At 45.1% G+C, this 6,000-nt stretch overlaps 1 protein-coding gene across 3 annotated transcripts in view; it reads left to right on the top strand.

The window, feature by feature from the left end:
- Positions 1-290: 290 nt before the first annotated feature.
- The window catches only part of LOC141128251 (cell cycle control protein 50B-like), a 62,060-nt gene continuing 56,350 nt past the window's right edge, over positions 291-6,000 (top strand). For 2 of the 3 annotated variants that reach the window (XM_073615446.1, XM_073615444.1), the window contains exon 1: positions 291-443. The gene's annotated coding sequence lies outside the window, so the exon portion shown is untranslated. The remainder of the gene's footprint in view (positions 444-6,000) is intronic. The other variant, XM_073615445.1, reaches the window with a different exon arrangement.

Raw genomic sequence — 6,000 nt, 5'->3', positions numbered from 1 at the left:
TCAGCCGCTGCTAAACCACCCTCTGAAATGCAATTCACCACCGCAGATCACTTTTCAGAGAGCAGTAAACAACACGGGTTGCACCACTTTAGTAGATATCAATGTATTTTCTTCTGTCTATACGTTCAATTTATTTGGTGGATTCCCTGTGTGTTCCCTTTGGCTCACACATAGCACAAATAGCTTTTTGATGAGTTTCCTTGTAGCCTTTGATAATCATATTTATTATAAGGTTTTCTGGTGTTTACATTGCTAGACATACGGCATGTGTTCCTGGGTGGGGTTTAATGAGCTGAACATGTTTAGCTTGTGACTGAGCAGCCACTATAGAAGTATGAGTAGTAGGTAAGACAATCTGAGTGGGATAACTGGTTTCTCTAGGTGTCTACATATAGGAGTGGCTTCACAAGACTTCGCTCATCCTGTGTCTGCGGGTCTATGTGGTAAGTACATGAAAACGTTTTGCTGTATATTTGTTTACCTTTTGGGGTCTTTGCTATGTGGAATGGCAGGATTTTATTTTTCAGAAAGGCCTGACGGGAAATGGTATCTTTAAACGGCTGATTTCTAGAGAGCAAAGTCCAGGGCTGACGCCTTTTTCCTGTACGGATATTTCAAGCCCATGAAGTCATTTCATCTGGTAACCTAACAAAAAAAAAAAAAAATCGATAAAGGAAGCCTAACTTGAACAATAAAAGTATTTTAAACAGGGGGAACTTTAGCTAAAAGTACAAAAGAAATTGTTGTTCACTAATATAGAAATAGTATTTGTGTGATAGAGACTTTATGGTAGGAAATCAGTTTTGTTATGTGAGCAAAGTGTAATAATCAAAGACCTATATATTCATGCAATCACTTTGCTGTGTGTGTGTGCGCACATGTGCATGCATATATGGGTATAAAACTTAGTAACACTGTCAATGTAGATTAATAGTCAGTCAGACTTTTTATCAGTGTAAAACACTAAAAACCATTGCTTGGTTACTGCGTTTTTGCCTGCTGAAATTCTAAGCTTCATCACAGAAGTCAAACGCACTAAAGACGATACAGCTGATATCTACTCGATCGTTCAGACGCAGGATGAAACTGGAAAGTTAAGATTTGTGGTAATGACTGTCCTGGAGGCACCGCACATTTGAAAAAACATTCTCAAATGTAGTCGGCTGACCCCTGTTTTGAGGAACCATGTTGTCTAGTAAACAATTGTCGATTACCAAGCACTAAAAGTGGACTATTTGTCAGTAACCGGTTAGAATTAAGCCTAGGGATACACTGGTGACGAAAAAGCTAATGAGAGCTTGCTAGATGACGGTTATCTCATTATCATTCCGTTGATTTTTGGCATGCCACAAAGAAGATGTCACAAGCGGTAGCAATGAGGTTTGCCAGTAAGGATGAGCTCCGGCGTGTTCGCACACTCCACGTGCCGAACCCGCCAGGAAGTCGGCACGGCGCTGCGCTAATCACAGGCAGTGAGACATTTCCCAATCTCTGCAGCTGCACATCGAGAAAATGTCTCACTGCCTATGATTAGCGCAGCGCCGTGCCGATTTCCTGGCGGGCTCGGCACGTGGGGTTTGCGAACACGCCGGAGCTCATCCTTATTTGCCAGTTTAGCCAGAGCCTGAGGCCAAAATACAGGATGATTTCTTGGTACTGATAGATTTAACACTTGATGACAGTCACCACATTAAAGTAGAACTATAGGCAAAACATTTTATTTATTTTTTTGCCACCTGTGTCCCATTACGAAGATTTCCCTTCACTTCCTGTCCCATAACCAAACAGGAAGTGAGAGGAAATCCTTTCAAATTGAGGGAATTTCTTGGGGACCAGAACTAGTGTCCCCATTGGAACATTTCCACCTCTATTACTTTTCTGGAGACAAAATGTGGGATTTTCTTTCAATGATAATGGTAAACAGGATAAATAGAGAGGAGGGTGACTGTCCTAAACAGGGGCACAGACCGCAATAAAAGCTGACAGGTGTTCTAATCCCTCTCCACTCTATCCAAAAAAAAAAAAAAGTTTTGCCTTTTTAGGTATACCTTTAAGCTAGATTCTTGGTTCCCACCCTGCAGCCGTATGGCATGCATTGTGTGGCTCTCAGGGATCCTGAAAGCAGCAATCTGCATTGAGTCCTGGTTCAAACTGAACTGCGGGAATGAAGCCGTGCGAGTTCAGCTGATTTAGCTCCCACATGTCAGTCCCGATTTTGCAGACATCTGTACGGGTTTCTGCACAGATGTCAATGGAAATCGCACCCCGAAATTGCAAAAAGTAGTACAGAAACTACTTTTTGAAATCGGTGCGGCGCCGCAAATGCAGCGTCTCATCGATTAGGATGGTGCCATTGCCGCCAATTTGACCTGACAAATCGCATGTCAAAATGCATCAATGTGAACCAGGGCTCAAGTCATCAAATAAAAATATCCTTTACACTGACCACTAGTATTGGTAAATGGCTTGGTTTATTTTACACTACCTTATTTTTTTGTGCTGTCTATACCTTTTTTCCTATCTTTCTTTTATTCCCCTCTGATGATTTAAATTTTTTTTTTTTTAATAAACTTACAGAGAGAAATATCAAATTTGGAAAAAGTAATTTTTAGGGAGCTTTAAGGAGTACAAATGTGGGAATGTTGATTTGTAAAAGGGCCGTATTAGCCATGATATCTAGTTCACACTAGAACGCTGTGCAGCAAACCTGTGTTCCATGCCAGTTTACCACATCGCATTCTAATCGCACTGCCCTTGCTATCTGCAGCAGGTGTCAGTTACTGACACTCCAAATGCAAGTCGCAAACGCAGTGCGTTTGCCCACACCGGATCGCATGGTACTAAAGTTCCAAGTGACGCAGTGCGTCTCCAGAAGTAGTGCATGCATTACTTTGTGGTGCGACTTCAGTCCATTCCTTTTGAAATTGCACTGCATAGAACTGTATGTGAATTGCACAGGAACTGCACAGTGTTTCACATGCAGTTTTTAGTGTGAATGGGCCCTAACCTGTAACCTTTCTCTGGTCTATGACTCCTGAAGCATATCCCAGTCTCCAACAGCTCCCATTACAAGTGCAGCAGTCTGTGACTGCCTTCTTTAGCATTGCCTCCTTTTTTTATTATTTAAAGTACTTATATAGCGCCATCAATTTACGCAGCACTTTACATATACATTGTACATTCACATCAGTCCCTACCCTCAAGGAGCTTACAATCTAAGGTCCCTAACTCACATTCATACATACTAGGGCCAATTTAGACAGAAGCCAATTAACCTACCAGCATATCTTTGGCGTGTGGGAGGAAACCGGAGTACCTGGAGGAAACCGACGCAGACACAGGGAGAACATGCAAACTCCAGACAGGTGGTGTTGTGGTTGGGATTCAAACCAGCAACCCTTCTTACTGCTAGGCAAGAGTGCTACCCACTACACCACTGTGCCACCCATTGAATATTATGTGAGGCCCACTATTTTTAGTAAGTGGTCTGGGCTAGAGATAAATGGCAGATTTTTCATAGTAGCAATTGTGCTAGTGACTTATTGCTAGAAGTAGTAATTGTTGAACGAATATTGATGTGTGTTGATACTGCATACTACTACTCATGTAGCTAATTCTATTGCCATTTGTTTCATCTGTCCAGTAATCAACTGCTATTCCTAGCAACTAATTGCTAGAGATTGTATTCGCAAAATTGAGCTACTAATAATCTTCTGTGTAACTTCATCCTAATGAGATGACTGCTAGCAAATGGTTAAATAGACATATATATTTTTTTGTTTTGCTAACTATCTCAAAAGTATGCCTGGAGGGAGACTCCCTTGCATTGTTTTGTTTAGTGCCCTGCCCTTTTGCACGTCTCTCCTTTTTGCTAGCTTCAAACTCGGCTGCCTTGTAAAGGTGTTGTCTAGGCTTCTACTGTGTTGTATCCTTTAAAGCGGAGTTGCACTCAAAAGTGGAACTTCCACTTATCCGTACTGTTCCCCATTTCCGGGAGACCTGGCTACGTCCCAGTCTCCTGGAAGTTCGGCCCCCTCCTCCGCCGCCAAACCAATTAGAAAGCACAGCGCACTAAGCGCATGCGCAGTAGGGAACCAGTTGTGAAGCCAAAAGGCTTTACTGTTGGGTTCCCATACCAGGAATGGCGGTGACTGCGCCTGACAGCCGATCCAAAGATCGGCTGCGGTGCCGACATCACAGGCTCCCTAGACAGGTAAGTGTCCATATATTAAAAGTCAGCAGCTACAGTATTTGTAGTTGCTGTCTTTTAATTCTTCGTGGAGAACTGAACGATCACATCAGCACTAATCTCTCTGCCCCTCCAGCGCTCACTGGAGGGCCAGACAGGAACGGCTGGCTCAGGCTCTCAGCGCTGTGCCGAGAGGCTGATCCAGCTGCTGGTCAGGCGTTTGGGTCTGGAATGGCTCTGTAATGTCAGCCAACAGCAGACTTTAGACCGCTGTTGGATTTTTCACTATGGTGACACTGCACCCCCAAAAAAACAAAAAAAAAATTGTAAAAAATATTTGATAAATGTATATATACTGTGTGTAATATTATTATTTTTTTTTTTTCTTTACATACTGTCACCAGTCAGTTGCCCCACTCACCACCACCCACTCGCAGTGCTCCTAATTACTGCCACACTAGTCGAAGTGTCCCTGATACCGCCATGCCAGTCATATTGTCCCTATTCACCGCCTCACCAGTTACAGTATCCCTGATCACTACCGCACCAGTCAATTTTGTCTCTGATCACTGCCACACCAGTTAGTGGCCCCGATCAGCTAAAGAGGGGTAGTGGTTGAAGGGTGGTAAAACTGCGGCCCAACCACAAGGTTTTAGCCCCCAACCAGTGGCGTCGCTATAGGTTCAGACTGGCACCAGTGCTACGGCTCCCTCCTTCCCTTCTGAGATCCCCTCAGCTGCATGCGATGTGCAGGGAGGGTGGGGGAGGAGGGAGTGAGGCAGTGACAGACAGGGTGCCCAAGGTCCGTCCGTACCATATGGCAATCATATCTCTCTCCCCGCCGGCTGCACTCACTGAAGACCAGACTATAGCCGCCTCCATCTCTTCTTTGGCGTTTCAAGTACACAGGCCGGGAGGAGGAAGAGGGACACTTGGGGCCAAGGTATGTAATAACAGGACTATTGCAAAGGGGGGGGGGGTTGGGCATTGGCAGGTAATAATTATCCTGCCAGGATCAATTTCAGATGGGGGGGGTTAGAGGATATGTTCTAGGGGGTGCTTTGTTATGGGTTAGAAAGGTCTTGTGCTAAAAGTAGGAGGGGGCAGATTTGAAGTTTGACCCCCCAGCACAATTCCTCTCCTCTCCCAAAGCAACCCCTAGCACATATCCTCTAACCCCCCCCCCCCCCCCAAACCAAAGATCCCATTCCGGCTCCATCCACCCCCCCCCCCCATATTCCGACTTCATCCATCCCCCCCGATCCCATTCCGGCTCCATCCATTGTGACTGGTTAAGGGGGGAGAGCCACACTGATGCACTAGCCTGCTTAGTGCCGGGGGGAGGGGGGCACAATGTTTTCCTGCACCAGGTGATACCAAGCCTAGTGATGCTGCTTCCCCAACCTCACATATGAAAGAGCTCTAATAGTGCAGCCAGTCACAGTTCTCCAATCACCAGAGTGTTGTCAGATCAGTGTTCCTGATTTTCCTGTTGGCCAAGTTTCTGCCCAACTTTCTATGTTTCTGCAAGACACCAGTCCCAGCCATCCACTATGAACAACTGCACTTCTGGAACCACAGGAATTCTTTTGTTCTTCCTTTTCTATAGCCTCCTGTACTTCCTGGCCAGTGAACATGGCATTCCTACGTACTAGTAGGCTAGGCTTGCTTGGCTTATAGCAGGGGTGCCCAAGCTTTTTTTTTAACCGGTTCAATACCGGGCAATTTCACCCCCTTCCTTCCCAGGCCAATTTTTAGTTTTCAGCGCTGTCGCACTTTAAACGTCAATTGCGCGGTCGTGCGACGTTGTA

This window comes from Aquarana catesbeiana, linkage group LG02 (genome assembly GCF_042186555.1).
Source record: "Aquarana catesbeiana isolate 2022-GZ linkage group LG02, ASM4218655v1, whole genome shotgun sequence".
In the NCBI taxonomy this organism is placed as follows: Eukaryota; Metazoa; Chordata; class Amphibia; order Anura; family Ranidae; genus Aquarana; species Aquarana catesbeiana.
Note: the sequence above shows the minus strand (reverse complement) of the source record. Positions and strands in the feature narration are given on the sequence as shown.